The 14220-nt window shown below is 43.9% G+C and overlaps 1 protein-coding gene across 10 annotated transcripts in view; it reads left to right on the plus strand.

The window, feature by feature from the left end:
* Positions 1 to 473: 473 nt before the first annotated feature.
* The window catches only part of EPB41L3 (erythrocyte membrane protein band 4.1 like 3), a 236951-nt gene continuing 223204 nt past the window's right edge, over positions 474 to 14220 (plus strand). For 8 of the 10 annotated variants that reach the window (XM_063795989.1, XM_054672361.2, XM_063795993.1 and 5 more), the window contains exon 1: positions 476 to 763. The gene's annotated coding sequence lies outside the window, so the exon portion shown is untranslated. Of the gene's footprint in view, positions 764 to 14220 lie in introns of all 10 variants that reach the window. The other 2 variants (XM_016933355.4, XM_016933356.4) reach the window with 1 other exon arrangement.

Raw genomic sequence — 14220 nt, forward strand, 5'->3', positions numbered from 1 at the left:
CTGCCTCTACACACTGCTCTTCATATTTTGGCGCTTCATGTGAAGTTGGAAGATGCTTAAATGAAACAGCCTCCAAGCCACTTTCTGGCCTACATCCCTAGACTGCTGCTGTGAAGTTAACTCTTTTCAGAGATTGCAAAAATTTAATACCAGCAAAAGAAACCAAGTTACCAGGTCCCCTTAAGGCACACGAAGGGACATTTATCATAGCCTCTCCCTTCCCTCCACTCCCTATCTACACAAAATTGTGTGTGTGTGTGTGTGTGTGTGTGTGTGTGTAATTCTTTCCCTGCTTGCAGAGCCCGCTGGCTATAAAGCCCAGGGAGGAGGCCTGTAAGGAGACCCATACTTCGCGAGCGCGCGGCTGGGAGGCGGGCTCAGGGCGGGGCAGAGCGCGGGGACTGCCCGGACACCGGGCGCAGCCAACGAGCGGACGGGGAGGGCGGGCCGGCGAGGGCTGAGCGGCGCGGGCTGTCACAGGCGCCCGAAGCGCGCTGCAGGTGGCAACTTGGAGGTGCCGCCACCGCAGCTGCGGGAGGAGCCCGGGTCTGGCGGCCCCTTCCAGCCTCCAGGAGCTCTTTCCCGCCGCCGAGCCCGAGATTGGACCTCGGAGAATTCGAAGGAAAGAGCCCCTGCGGAGGGACCTGTGAGCAGCCCTACCTCTCTCTGCCCTTGCGCTACTTTTTTTCTCCAAGGAAGGTTGTGCCTGCGGGCTGCGAACAAGCTCCGGGAGGGGCCCCAAAGGAAGGCTTCGGTGACCCAGGTGAGCGCCTTTCTCTTCCAGTGCCCCATCCTTCTTGGCAGCCGGGCGTAGGCCGGGAGCGCCGCCTAGCCCCGTGGGCAGGGGCGCGGGTGCGGGCCGCCTGCCCTTGGCTCGAGGTCGATGGGGGAGAAAGCGAGGAAGGGGCGAGGCTGGCCCGACCGGGGGCTGCCTGGCGGGGTCCGCCCGGAAGCGACAGGGACTCTCAGACGGGCACCTGGAGACTAGGGACGAGCAGAGAGGTGCTTTGAGGGGGACAGAGGGCTTGCGCCCGGTTTAAGCTGACCGGGATCGACCGCCTGCGCGCTGTGTTGGAGCTGCTGCGGAAGCCGGGCGCGGCGCCTCTGCGAACCCCAGAGCTAGTGCGCGGGGCCCGGCGAGCGCACCAGTCTTCGGTTCCTGGGAGCCCAAGGCCCTGGAGGACGTCATCCCTCTCCGCTCGGGCAACTCCTCCTCCGCCCCCTCTTGCCTCCACCCCTCCGCGCCGGCCGTTTAGCCTATTCCGAGACTCTGTGCTTTTGCCAGCGCGCGCTAGTTGCTGCTGTCACTCCCCTCCCCGCCCTCGCCGGAGTTGGAGCGACCTGGGGTCTGGCTCCCCGGCCCCGGCCGCCTAGTTGTGGGCTGGACGCGAGTGGGGCTGGCCAGTTCTTTGCGAGGAGGGCAGGAGTGAGCGCGGGCTCTCTCTCTAGTGCTCCCTCCGAATCCGTCCCCGCCCCCCTGCAGCTCGAACCGCTAGCCCAGAGAGCGGAGTCTCAGAAGCTAGACCTTGCTCGCCCTGGGGAAACGGGGGGGAGGGGGGGACCTTCCGGGAAGGTGGGAACCTCGCAGATGAGGCCAGAGCCTCCGCCTCCATCTCAGCGTTTCAGCCCCTGCTTTCCTGCTTTCAAGTGGACAGTGGCTCTGACCTCCGCATTCCGGCTTGTGGCGTGGGGGGCGCTAGCGGCAGTGTGTGTGTGTGTGTGTGTGTGTGGTGTGTAAGGATGAGCGAGTGCGATCCTCCGGGAGGCAGAGGCGTAGGAGCCAGTTCCCCCAGCCCGGCGGAGCCGCAGGGACCGCCACCCCTCGCCGCCAGCTGCGCGCAGCTGCACCCCGGCAACTCCGCGCTGCCGGCTCCTCTCCTCCAGCTCCAGCTCCCAGTACCCCCACGACCAACGCGGAATCCCAGGATTAAAATCATCTGGCCAAAGGGTGCGGGTGGGGGATCGAGGCGCTCCCGAGGCGAATGAGGCTGTTTTTCAAAATCCGGGAAGCGCCCCTCGCCCGGCGTTGCATCTTCCCGTGGCTCGGCTGTAAGGACCTGCGGTGGAGGCTTGGCGGAGGCGGGCCCGCGCTCCAGAGAGGGCGTCACGTCACCCGAGAAGCCGACGCTGGGGGCTGCTGAGCCTCCGAACTCCCTTTGGCGCGTCCTGCTCAGAAGCCGGGGAGCTCCTGGCCGGCGGCTGGCGGGGAAGCGCGGCGCGGGAGGTGGGGTGGCCTGGCTGGTGCTGCGGGAGGGCGCCCCGGGCGCGTCAGGGGCTGCGTGCCGCGGTTGGAGGGCGCGCCGGGAGCTGCGGCGGGCTCGGGGCACCCGAGTGGCGCTGGAAGTTGAGCCGGGGTCCGCAGGGCTCGGTGACCGCCCTGGCGCCGCCGCTGCGGATTCGGGAGCAGCAGCCACGCGGCGCGTTCGGCCGCCCCCTCGGCCCGCCGGCCGCGTCTTTCGCTTTCCTTCTGCAGAAGTGAAGCCGCCGCCTGGGCTCGCTCCGGCTGGCGACCTTTGCGCCAGAAAAGCCTGAGGTGCTGGAGGCGAAATCCTCCCGGGAGCGAAGGGCGGCGTCCACAAGACAAGGAAAGGGAGGACGCCGGGCTCTGGCGGGTAGCGCAGTAGCGGGAGGGCGGCGCTGAGCGCCAAGGATCCCCGAGGCGAGGCGAGGCCAGGCGGACCCAACCCAGCCAGGAGGTGCTGCCCCCGCCCTTGGGGCTCTCTCACAGGCACCTGGTGTTAGTTGCAGACCCCCGCCCCCGCCAGTCCGCAACTCCCGTGTAATTCCCTCTGAAGTGCGTTGGATTAAGATTGGGCCGGGAGAGGGCTGGAGCCACTAAATGAATGAAAGTAGAAACGATGGTAAATCCCAAATCTAACTGTGGTTTAAATCTAAATTCCACGTGATTAGAAACAGATTCTAACCCGGTAGAGCAGGGTCTATGTGGAATCTCCTATATCGCATTCAAATAATGGCAGTTACTGACGGGCCCCGCAAGACTTGCCCCTCCCAGGCTGTAATTGTGCTGCTTTGGGGGGTAGGAGCGGGGTGGGCTCCAGTGTGCCCATATCGTTACACATAATCTAGAACAAGGAAAGAGTCAAGTTCAGGTCGGTTCTTAAATGACCTTGGGAGTCTCCGTCTTCACTTTCCCTTACTGGCCATAGGCAGTTCCCAGTTGGATCAATTACAGTTCAGACTTAATGACACCAAGGGGTCAAAGAGCCTCTCTTGTTAACTATTAACATTAGTTAATAGTCTTCTTAGAATGTGTAGTACCTTAGGAAAACATTCTCAGTACTGAGGAGCAGAGGTATAAAACCGAAAGTTTGCAGCTAGGCTATGACCTCTCAATCCCAATAATGGAAATACAGCTCTTAGTGGAATGTTAAGTTATTGAGGGCAGGGCTCTTTCTCATTCTTTTGTTCCCAGAGTCTGGCATTTAGTAGGTGTTCAACAAATGTTTGTGTAGACCAGGGCTTATAATTAAAGACACTGCACTGAAAATACATTTAATAATTTTTAGGTCAATCATTATTAAAATCAGAATATTAAACTATATATCCCGAAGAGTTTAAAAATATAATTAAACCATGCACACTGGTCCTCATGAGTTGTGTTTTTAAACTCTTTGGGATTGGTGAAATCACTTCAAATAAGAAGGCACTTAAGATATTGGAAATTTAGAAGTTACAGAGTGGTAGAGTTGCATGGTTAAAGTCCCTTTATAACAGTCTCTGGTTGAATACCTAGAGAAACTGGGATCTCACTACTTTCAGAAGTGTTTGATTCCATTTTAGAGAAATTTTGTATTTAAATGTTAGGAACACGGGGATGAACATGCCATGGTTCACATCTGCCCACATGAAGCTCACATCCTAGTTGGTAGGCCAAAAAGGAAGGAAGCGTTATGATTTTGATGCTATTGTGTAGATACATGAGAAAGTTAAGGGATCTCAGCAAAGTGACCTCGCACTTTGAACAGCAACAGCAAGGGAACTTCACAGAGGATGGGTCCTGTGGTCTGAATTTGAAGAAAAGTTCTCCTGGAGCACTGCGTAAACAGACTAATGAGAAGTCCGCGGAAGGTCAGCCTGCATAGCTTTCCCTTCCTTCCAGTTCCACCTTCTGAGCTATAACACCCTGCCTTCTCTCTCTTCTACACACCCACCATTTTTCTACTTAAGAGCAGTTTCCATCTCTCTCTGTTTCTTCTTTTCTCCAGGCCAAAGAGCCACAGATTCTTCATGCTACCTCCAATCCCAAATTACCTATTCTCACAATACACTGAACATTGGCATGCTTTCCTCTTGAGGAATTAGGGAGGGAGAAGCAAAAACTCAAGCAGGGCAAGATTTTTGTAGGATTTTAAGTGAGGGCAAGTTGGCTGTGAATGGTTTATTAAAAAGATCCAGGAAGTGAGATGAGTCACAGTCCACTCTGGGCAACTACTTCCTTATCTGTAAGGAGAATAGTAATTTTCACCTACCACACTGTGAGAATTAATTTGTGACTTCAGAGTTATCTGAGTTACTTGGAAGCAAAGTGTGAGACCTAGCACATGGGAACATAGAATTTTCCAGTGCAGAGCTGGTTAATCAAGAATAGCAAGAAGCACAATTAGTAAGGAAATATGACTTTCATTGGAGAACTGCTAAAGAGACTAGAGATTTTAAAAGGTATTGAAACCCGCTATTTATATTAAAGATTAAAAAATAAATATGGCTATTAGAAAATGTGTATGATTGGTCATTTTGTCAGGGAGTAGAGAAAACTGGAATGTAATAATACTCAAAGTAGCCACCAGATCACTGAAGAGATGAAAATAATTTGTTTTGTTTTCATGCAGTTCAGTAGTATGTGAGGCTTTTATTTGGGAGGATTTGGTGTCACGATGATGTCTTGTGAAAAAGCAGGGCTGATTGATGTCTAGTGTGCATTCTGAAGTGCTAAGGGTCTCCTAGCCCAAAACTAATGCAAGCACCAATGTTCTAGTGGGACTGTGGGAAGAATGCCAGATGTGGGAGCTAAAAGGACACTGTCTTGGAATCCTAAATAATGAGAGAGTGAGCAGTAAGTTGAAAGCAGCGACGAGACAGGGGAAGGGCACTGAATATAATTGGGGCCGATTGGGTGCGATTTCAGTCAAGCAGCATAAATGAAGATCAGAATGGAGAAAAGACATGAATGGACAAAAAAAATGCATGGTAGAACTTACATTGGGGACTTTGAAATAAAAAGAGAGAGAAAGCTACCATTTCTTTGTGTGGTGGGAAAACAAGGGTGAATAAGAACTTGGACACCCCCCTTCTGAAGTCAGCTCATTGTATAAGATCTCTGAGCCGCCAAATCCTCATCAGTGAAATGGGGATAGGAATGCTTTATGGTGAGAAGTCAACAGAAGAACATATCAAACACCTAGAATATGACCTGGCTTTTAGGTGAGCTGCTCTGGCAACAAGCTACTGGTTTTCTAGAACCAAGAGTGTTGGTTGGCTGGATGCATTATTGCCACATCTTTATTTTAACTCTTAGCCTTCATTAGAAATCTAGTCTCACATTTGAAACTGGCAAGGGGATATTTTACCCAGTTATTCCCCAGTCATCTCAAACTGAATATGTTTAAAAATTTCATTCATCAATTTCATACTTTCCTCCCTTACTGTAGGACCACCATGTCCTGAGTCACCTGTGTGGGAGACCTGGTCTTCATTTTTTTACACCTTTCTCTTCTCACGTTGCTCCCTGACAGACACACACCACGGAAACGTCAGGGTCCCCGTGGTGGTAACTCCCACCGCCACTTCCTTTCTATCAGATCCCCACCAGTCCTAGCTCTGGCTCTTGCTACCTCCTGCTTGGATTGTTATGGTAATTATCCCAGCTCACTCTCATTCTGCCTTCCTAACTTCTGCTTCCAGTTCAGTTCTTTTACAGTGCTCCTTTGGTTGTATCACTCCCTGCTGCAAACCTCAAGCCACTTCTGTTTCCTAAAGTATGAGTGAAAACTCCTTTTGATTTGTATTCAAAGCCCTGTGTTTGCTCTCCTGTATCTAAGTGTTCAGATCTCCCGAGGCCCCAACAGGAAACCCATGGCAACTCTCCCCAATTCCTATGCATGCCTTTAGGTTTGATTTCTCTGCTTTCGCTCACCCTATTTCTTTCAACTGAAATGCCCTTCCTCCCCTTTCTTCACCTTGAAATCCTGCACTCAAACACCACCTCCCTTGTGATGTTTTTCTCGATAATTCTCAGAAGAGATCTCTCTCTCTCATCTTTCCTTCTGTAGCTCTTTGCTCCTTCTGCTCTCATGGCACTTCTCATGTATTTATTCTTTGGTGTGTTTTACTGATTGAGAGCTGTGACTTCATCCTATTCACCTTTGTATTCCCCAGTAAGTTTTGTCCGGAGTGGGGGCTCCACGGTAACTTGTCACTGAGAGGATGATTGTCTAGAGATATCTGAGGAGAGTTTATGACAGAAGAAGAGATGAATGTTGTTCCAATCCCATGTCAAGTCAGTATGAGGAAGAAGTAGCCAGGCCTTGATGAGGTCTTTCAAGACAAAGTGGAAAAACAGGCAATTATCTGGAAATTTCAAAAACCACCCTCTACCCACATTGGCCTAATTTCATGGATAATTTATGCCTTGGTAGCTGGAAGAATCTGTAAAATTGGCATTCTTCATTATAGTGATGAGATTATAGTCATGTGAGCTAGACAGAGATTTCAAAAGTAGAATAGAATGTGGAGAGTCTAGCTGATAGTGATTGGGCTGAAGGAAAAATGAGATATGCTGGGCAAGATGCCCATAAAGTACTGAATGCATTCCTAAATACATGAGCGAGGCCAGACACCGTGGCTCACACCTGTAATCCCAACAATTTCAGAGGCTGAGGTGGGATGATCATTTGAGGCCAAAGACCAGCCTGGGCAACAAATTGAGATGTTGTCTCCACAAAAAATTAAAAATTAGCCAGGCATGGTGGCACAGTGCTGTAGTCCTAGCTTCTTGAGAGGCTGAGGCAGGAGGATCAGTTGAACCCAGGAGCTGAAGGCTGCAGTGAGCTATGATTGTGTGCCACTGCACTCCAGCCTGGGTGACAGAGCAAGACCCTTTCTTAAAAAAAAAGTTTATTCATACTTTTAGAAGATTCAATTTCTTATGGTCTCATACTTTTTTTTATTATTAAAAATGAAAACATTGCCTATAATCCCAGCACTTTGGGAGGCTGAGATGGGTGAATCTCTAGAGGCCAGGAGTTACAGGCAAGCCTGGCCAACATGGTGAAACCCTGACTCCCTGACATTACTAAAAAATAAAAAAATTAGCCTGCTGTGGTGGCTCATGCCTGTGATCTCAGTTACTTGGGAGGCTGAGGCATGAGAATCACTTGAACTTGGGAGGCAGAGGTTGCAGTGAGCCAAGATTGCACCACTGCAGTCCAGCCTGGGTGGCAGAGTAAGACCGTCTTAAAAAAAAAAAAAAAGAATGAAAAGATAAAGCCATGTCATTCCTCATGTGTATACTATATATTTGGGATCAGGTGAAGAAATAAATTGTTATAAGAAGATGACCAGCTTCCATATTTCAGGAGTGAAAATGCTTCCAAACTATTGAATATACAATAGCCTTCAAATTGAGAGGATAAATTCACCCTTCTCAAATAGTTGTAAATAGTCCATTGCTCACTAGGAATGAGCAAAAAGAAAAATAAACAGGCATGATCAAGTACCGAGGTTTTGAATAGTTAGGAATTAGATACTTTCACGTAGTGTTAGAATTAGGTACTGAAACCTCCTGAGTTATGAGAAATTGAATGGCTCTGAATGATAAAGAGCTGCTGCATCTATGTTGTATGGATTTTGACACATGGTATTTATAAAATTTACACAAATATGTTACAAAATGGAAAAGATGTTGGCTATCCACTATGTGCGAACATTTGGTCACACGTGTGTGATTCATATCAAAATGCTGTTCCATACCCAGCTCATCTGCAGCTTACTAAGCCTCTCTTGGCCTCAGCTTTCTCACTGGCAAATAGAAATAACAGAATTCCCTGCATCACATACAGGATGAAAAAAATTTAATGACGTCAGCTACGTGACTGTAGTTTATGAGTGAAAAAGTGAGACCGAATATTTTAGTTACTAGTCTGATAGCTAAAAAAAAAAAAAAAAAAAAAAAAAAAAAATCAGCATTATGCCATACAAACCTCTCTGTCTCTGTAACTCCTTCAGTATAAAAACAAACATGGAATATTCACAGGAACAAATTCAAATACAAACAAATGTTTAATCAGAGACTCATATTCACCTTTAAGTAAAAAACATACTTCTTTCCCCCTAATAGTCACAGCATTCTGCAGAGCTAAAGAAGGAGACCAGGAGTCTGTGGGAGCAAAGATCATTTTGTGAAGCTAGAGGTCCGATTTAAAAGCAGTTGCTGCCACAAATTAAAACATATTTGCATTCTGCCTAAAATAGTTGTCTCTTTGAATGTTGGGTGCCTTTTTTAGGTTGCTTTGTGAATAATGTGCACAAAATGAAAATGTTAAAAAAAATGTAGCCTGCAAACCCTAAAGAGCAGAATAAACATGGTGATACAATATAAAATGAGCAAGACTGCCTTACTATTTAGCTCACTGCATACTGGGACGCGTAGCAACTGCTAGACTCACCCTGCTGCAGTTTCAGTACCAGTAGGTACTAGCTGGCTATCTGGCGACAAGTCACCTAAGTTTGTTGAGTCTTCATTTCTTCTGCAAAACAAGCTTAGTAATACACATCTAGCAGAGTGGTTGTAAGAACAAGAAGTAATATTTAGAAAATGGCTAGCGTATTGTAAGTGCCCAAACAAGTGTACCAGTATCTTTTTGTCATATAATGCATACCTTGTTAACATTTAATTCAGTCTGAAAGTCCATATTTAATGGATCACGTTTTACTCTCAACATTGATGTTTCAAGCCCTTCTTGGCCCTGACTGTGTTTATTTACTTTTTGATGATGTACAAAATAAATTTTAGTCCTGAGTATATTTAAATGTAATTTTCTTTTGCCCTTTTTCAGGTTTAAAAAAAAAAGTAACCAAAGCAAAATGCAGTTAGGAAGATAAACCTGATAATCCTACTGCAAAATGTTTCTGCATTTTGAAATCAAATAGAAATTAATATTTTGTTGATCTACCTCCTCTGTATCTGTATCATTCAAGCAGAAAAAGTAATGACTATCATAGATATTTAGCCTTGCTTATTCTAAAGTAATCCATGAGAAATTAATTTATACTTTTTAATCTTGAAGTGATCTACATTGATCATTTAATTACCAAAATAATTAGGAAAAACTGTTACACTTTCATGTTTTCAAATGGACAGGGATGATCTTCTTTCTTTTTTCTTTTGTGAGACAGGGTCTTGCTCTGTCACCCAGGCTGGAGTGCAGTGGCACAATCACAGCTCACTGCAGCCTCGACCTCCCAGGCCCAAGTGATTCTCCTGCCTCAGCCTCCCGAATAGCTGAGACCACAGGCACCTGCCACCATATCTCGCTATTTTTTTTCTTACTTTTGTAGAGATGAGGTCTTGCTGTATTTCCCAGGCTGGTCTGGAACTCCTGGGCTCAAGCAGTTCTCCAGCCTTGGCCTCCCAAAGTGCTGGGTTTACAGGCATGAACCTGCTTTGATCTGGTTTTTAAAAGAGCACTTTAGTTCATAGTGGATACAAATGTAACCTATGTTTCCTGAATTATAGTAACTACACAGCTTAATAACTTTAATAAAACTGTACTTCTTTGACTCTGTCACCACTCACAAAATAGTCATTCTAACCATAGTCAGATTTCTCCCAACTGGGTTTAGGGATCACTGGAGATCTCTCCCCTGCTTGCAAAACTGAATCCTCTCTGAGCCACTTAGACTAAGCAATTTTTACTTGCTCCGATTTTGGCCACTACAGTGACGCCTAACATCAAATATCTCAAAGGATGCTACTAAACCCATTGTGGCCAGCACCCAGCAGAGAGTCACTAGGACTGCCGGGAAGTGAGTGATGTGTTCTCCTGCTTCCCTGAGGTCTGGAGGCGATAGAGGTTCTGGACCATTGACACCTGTGGCCTCATGAGGTCCACCTGGCATATGTAAATGTTTAGACAAGGGTTACCAACTTGTAAGCTCAAGAAATTTTAAAATTGATCAAATAGGCAATGGGGAACCATTGAAGGATCTTATTGCAAAGGAGTAATATGGAGAGATTAGATAGGGAAAGGTTACTCTGACTATGGGTGGGGAAAGTTTGATGGCCTAAGAGTACAGAAAACCTTGGCGCCAAGGTTTGTACCTTGATTTCCTTTTCTCTTTACCTGGGTTCTTTCCCAAAAGACTCCTTACTTTTTCTCTAATAGTTAGATATTGGAATATCAAAAGCTAAAAATATATAGATCTTATTTTTAAAAAGGTCAGATGGCATATTTTTAAAAGATTGGATGATGTAGATACTTTTCTTTCACAAAATGTATGAGTCCTGGGGAATATTTTCATGTTACAACATCATCTACATTATTATAAAGGATGAGTAATTTGTACTATTCTTAGCTATTATTTGCTTCCTTTGAAAACATATTTTAGATAGAAGAGAATTAGGTAATGCAACAGTGAGTAATATGGCTGAAGTGTATGTGTGACCCAGTTGCCAAACCTTTTCACTAAGTGAAAAAGTATCATGACATTTTGTTTTGTGTCTGGTACTTTAATAGATGAATATACTCTTTCCTTTCAGGTTACTCCACGTGTATTTTTCTTTAAGTGTAGCATTGGTCTCTGTAGTATACAGTTAGAACATAACTAAGTGTGTTTCAGGAAAAGTAAGCAGCAATGTCATTTTCCAGATTGTGGGTTCATCGTCACTTAATTTCCCTGGATGATAGTTTATTCATCTTTGTGATAGAGTTACAGCTGCTTCAGCTTTCAAATCTACAATCCTGAAGCATTGTCATAGATTAAAAACCTTTTTTTTTTAAACTTGATAACATAGCATACACTTCATGATTGTTTTCATAGCTCAGGGTTGTTGAAACACAATTTCGACATGAAAAAATGGAAATATCACTTTACACAGATTTTGCTATGGAAAAATACTAAAGAATTCTTTAATAATAATATTGTTATTGTTAGCTCAGGTAATATAGTTTTTCATCTCTGGATAATTGATCACATTGATCTAATAACAATTAATCTATTGCTTTTCTGAATTAACTCAGTACTTTCACTGTTTACCGTGTTACCTAGAATCTCATTTTATTATTTTCCTTTCCTTTTACGCATCGTCATGGATTTGGATGAATTCAAAGAGGTTCTGGGTAATCTTTTCAAAGCATAACAAGAGGATTTATCTAGATGGCTCCCATTAAAATAAATAAAAAATAATACATGGCTGAAGTATAGTACATCTCTTAAAAACACTTTCTCTTGACCTCCATTTGGCATAAGGAAAGGGGGTGTTTGTTACATTTGATTAGCTGTTAGTCTAGAGAAAGATAAAAGTCCACTAGACCTGGCTGGAATATCGCAAGTGGCACATTCCTGCCTGACTCTGACCTGCTTATATAATGCTTCAAGGAACAGCTGAGCTGAATCATGAATGGCTGAATGGCTTTTTGTGGAAGGTGCAGTTAACTTTGTATCTGGAAATGAGTTGATATGGGAAAAAGTGTCTGACCCACAAAATTATTTCTCTGGCTAAAAGTATAATGTTAGTAAGACTAAGGAAAAGGATTAATAATAGAAAAAAACATAAAAAAGAAAAGAGCAATTTTCATACATTAGACTTCACTGGGCTGCATATGGATGGAAGTGAGTGCTCTGTACCAGGGACTCAACAGAACAAGTTGCACTGTGTTCACAAAAAACTAATCAGAGTGAAATGTGCTCTTCTTCTTTTCTGCCTACTGCTTCTGAACTTCATCCTAACCCCCACCTTCCCTGCCCCCACCCCAACCTCTCTTAATAGTCAAGAGCCCCATTCTTGTGGAGTTGTCCTTGTATTATACATACATCACATAGTAGGCGTTCAGTAGATACAAATCATTACAGTGCGGTGTTGTAAAATAGAAATTAGAACACATAATAATTGTATTTTCAAAAAAGTTTTAGTGGCTGAGTTAACCAGGGTAATATTTTAAACATATCTTATTTAACAGCAAATACCCTGTTTGGTGTTAAAGGTGTAATCAAACTGTATATTGAAGTTGCAGAGAGAGGTTCAATAGGAACCTATTACAACTTTAACACCAAACAGGATGTTTGTGAGCACATGCATTCTACTAGGGCTGAAAATACCAAGTTCTGTTCTAAACACATTATTTTTTTGATGGTGGGATGGTTTTGCTATTGTAGAGACAAGATGAATTTGTCTGTATGGGGTTGCTTGTTGGAGATTTATGGTATAGTTTTTTTTTACCACTTTTCATTGACTTTCGTCTGTTCACAAAGATACACATTGAATTCAGAAATTTGTTTTTCACCAATGACCTACTAAAGTATCAGTTTGCACATGATATGAGAAGGACCATCAAAGATGTGGGGAAGCCAAGGTCAATGACCTCCAAATGTTTAGAAGCCTTTTATTTTTCCACTGAAATCCCATGGGGAGAAACTTGGTCTCAGTTCTGTGTGCTCTTTAGACGTAGGTTGAGCAATGTCGCTAAGCTATTCTTCTTTAGTCCATGGTCTTACATTAACTTTTTTACATTTCCCGCATAAGGAATGCATGTTTATCTCATATTTTGGGAGGTATTGGCACTCTCTTTCTGAATATTTTTCAAAGCAGAAGACAAGCAATGATCAAAGAGTAGTTTATGAATGTTGTAGATTTTGTTTCTAAGAGCATAGGAATGCTTCTTTTCTTCAGTCTCTGGCTTTTTTAGCCTTAGGGTGAAAAGACTAGAGTGATAAAAGGCAGAGACCTACTTTCTGAATATAGGCATTCCCCATTTTACAGCTGAGTCATTTTTTGAAAAGTGTATTTGTAAGTAGTTGTTTGGAATTTTGAATTATTTGCCCGGAGAGAAGATATTAAAAATTGTGTTTAGGTTTCCAGGCTAGTCCAGACAACTATATTAAACCTATGTTATGAACAGATTTTGGAACTGCAGTATTAATATTACTTATGGGACCTTGGAACAGGAAGCCAAATGGTACCTCCCTAGATGGATAGCCTACGGTGAAAAATTTTGGATGAGTATATAGTGCTTTGCAACTTCCTTCCTGAATCCCTCATCTGTCTTCTAGTGCCCATGTCTTTGGACATACTATCCTAAGTCAAACTGTTTTGCTCATAGTTAGGCTTTCTTACTTTCCAAAATATACTCCTTGCTCCAAATTTATTACATTCTCTTTCTCAAATAAAACTACATTTTTTTTGTTCTTCTGATCAAGTAATAGATAGGAAATTAGTGTGATTGAATTAATTATATTTGCAGAAAGGATTGCTGACCCTACAATCCTTCCTTGTTATTTGCATTTAAAAAATAGAATGACTTGTAACTCAAATCAAATACAGGTTGTTGTATTTTCTTCAGTTTGATATTCATTTATCATCTTTTATAAGCAAGGTACTGTTACACTATGAGAATTTAAATGTGAATAAAATATGGTGCTATCATTTTATAGGGAGGCCAGTATATAAAAACAGTATAAAGTGTGATAATGATGAATGGCGAAAGAGAATTTTGTGAAAATACCAAATCTTATACATCACTGGAGGGAAGAAGGTAAATTGATACAATAATATTGAAAAACAGTTAGGCATTATCTTTTAAAGATATGCATACTGTCCAACACAGGAGTTTTGCATTTCATTATATATTATAGATAAACTCTTGCATGTATACACCAAGAAATGTTTCAAAATTATCCATAATAGCAAGAAATTGGAAACAACACAAATGTCTATGGACAAGAGAAGATATCTGAAGTATGGCATGTTCACTAAATGAGATACCATACAACCACAAAAATGAACCATAGCTATCAACCAACCACATGATGAATCTTTAATATTGTTGATTTTTTTACATTGCGGAAGATTACATGATATAATAGCATTTTTATAAGGCTCAGAAACTGAAAAACATAACAATATTGTTTAGGAAAATGTGTAGGAAGGCAGGAGGACTGCAGAGTAGAGGCAACCACATTGGTGACGTTCTCATTGTTAAGTGA

Source organism: Pan troglodytes, chromosome 17, assembly GCF_028858775.2.
Source record: "Pan troglodytes isolate AG18354 chromosome 17, NHGRI_mPanTro3-v2.0_pri, whole genome shotgun sequence".
Classification (NCBI taxonomy): Eukaryota; Metazoa; Chordata; class Mammalia; order Primates; family Hominidae; genus Pan; species Pan troglodytes.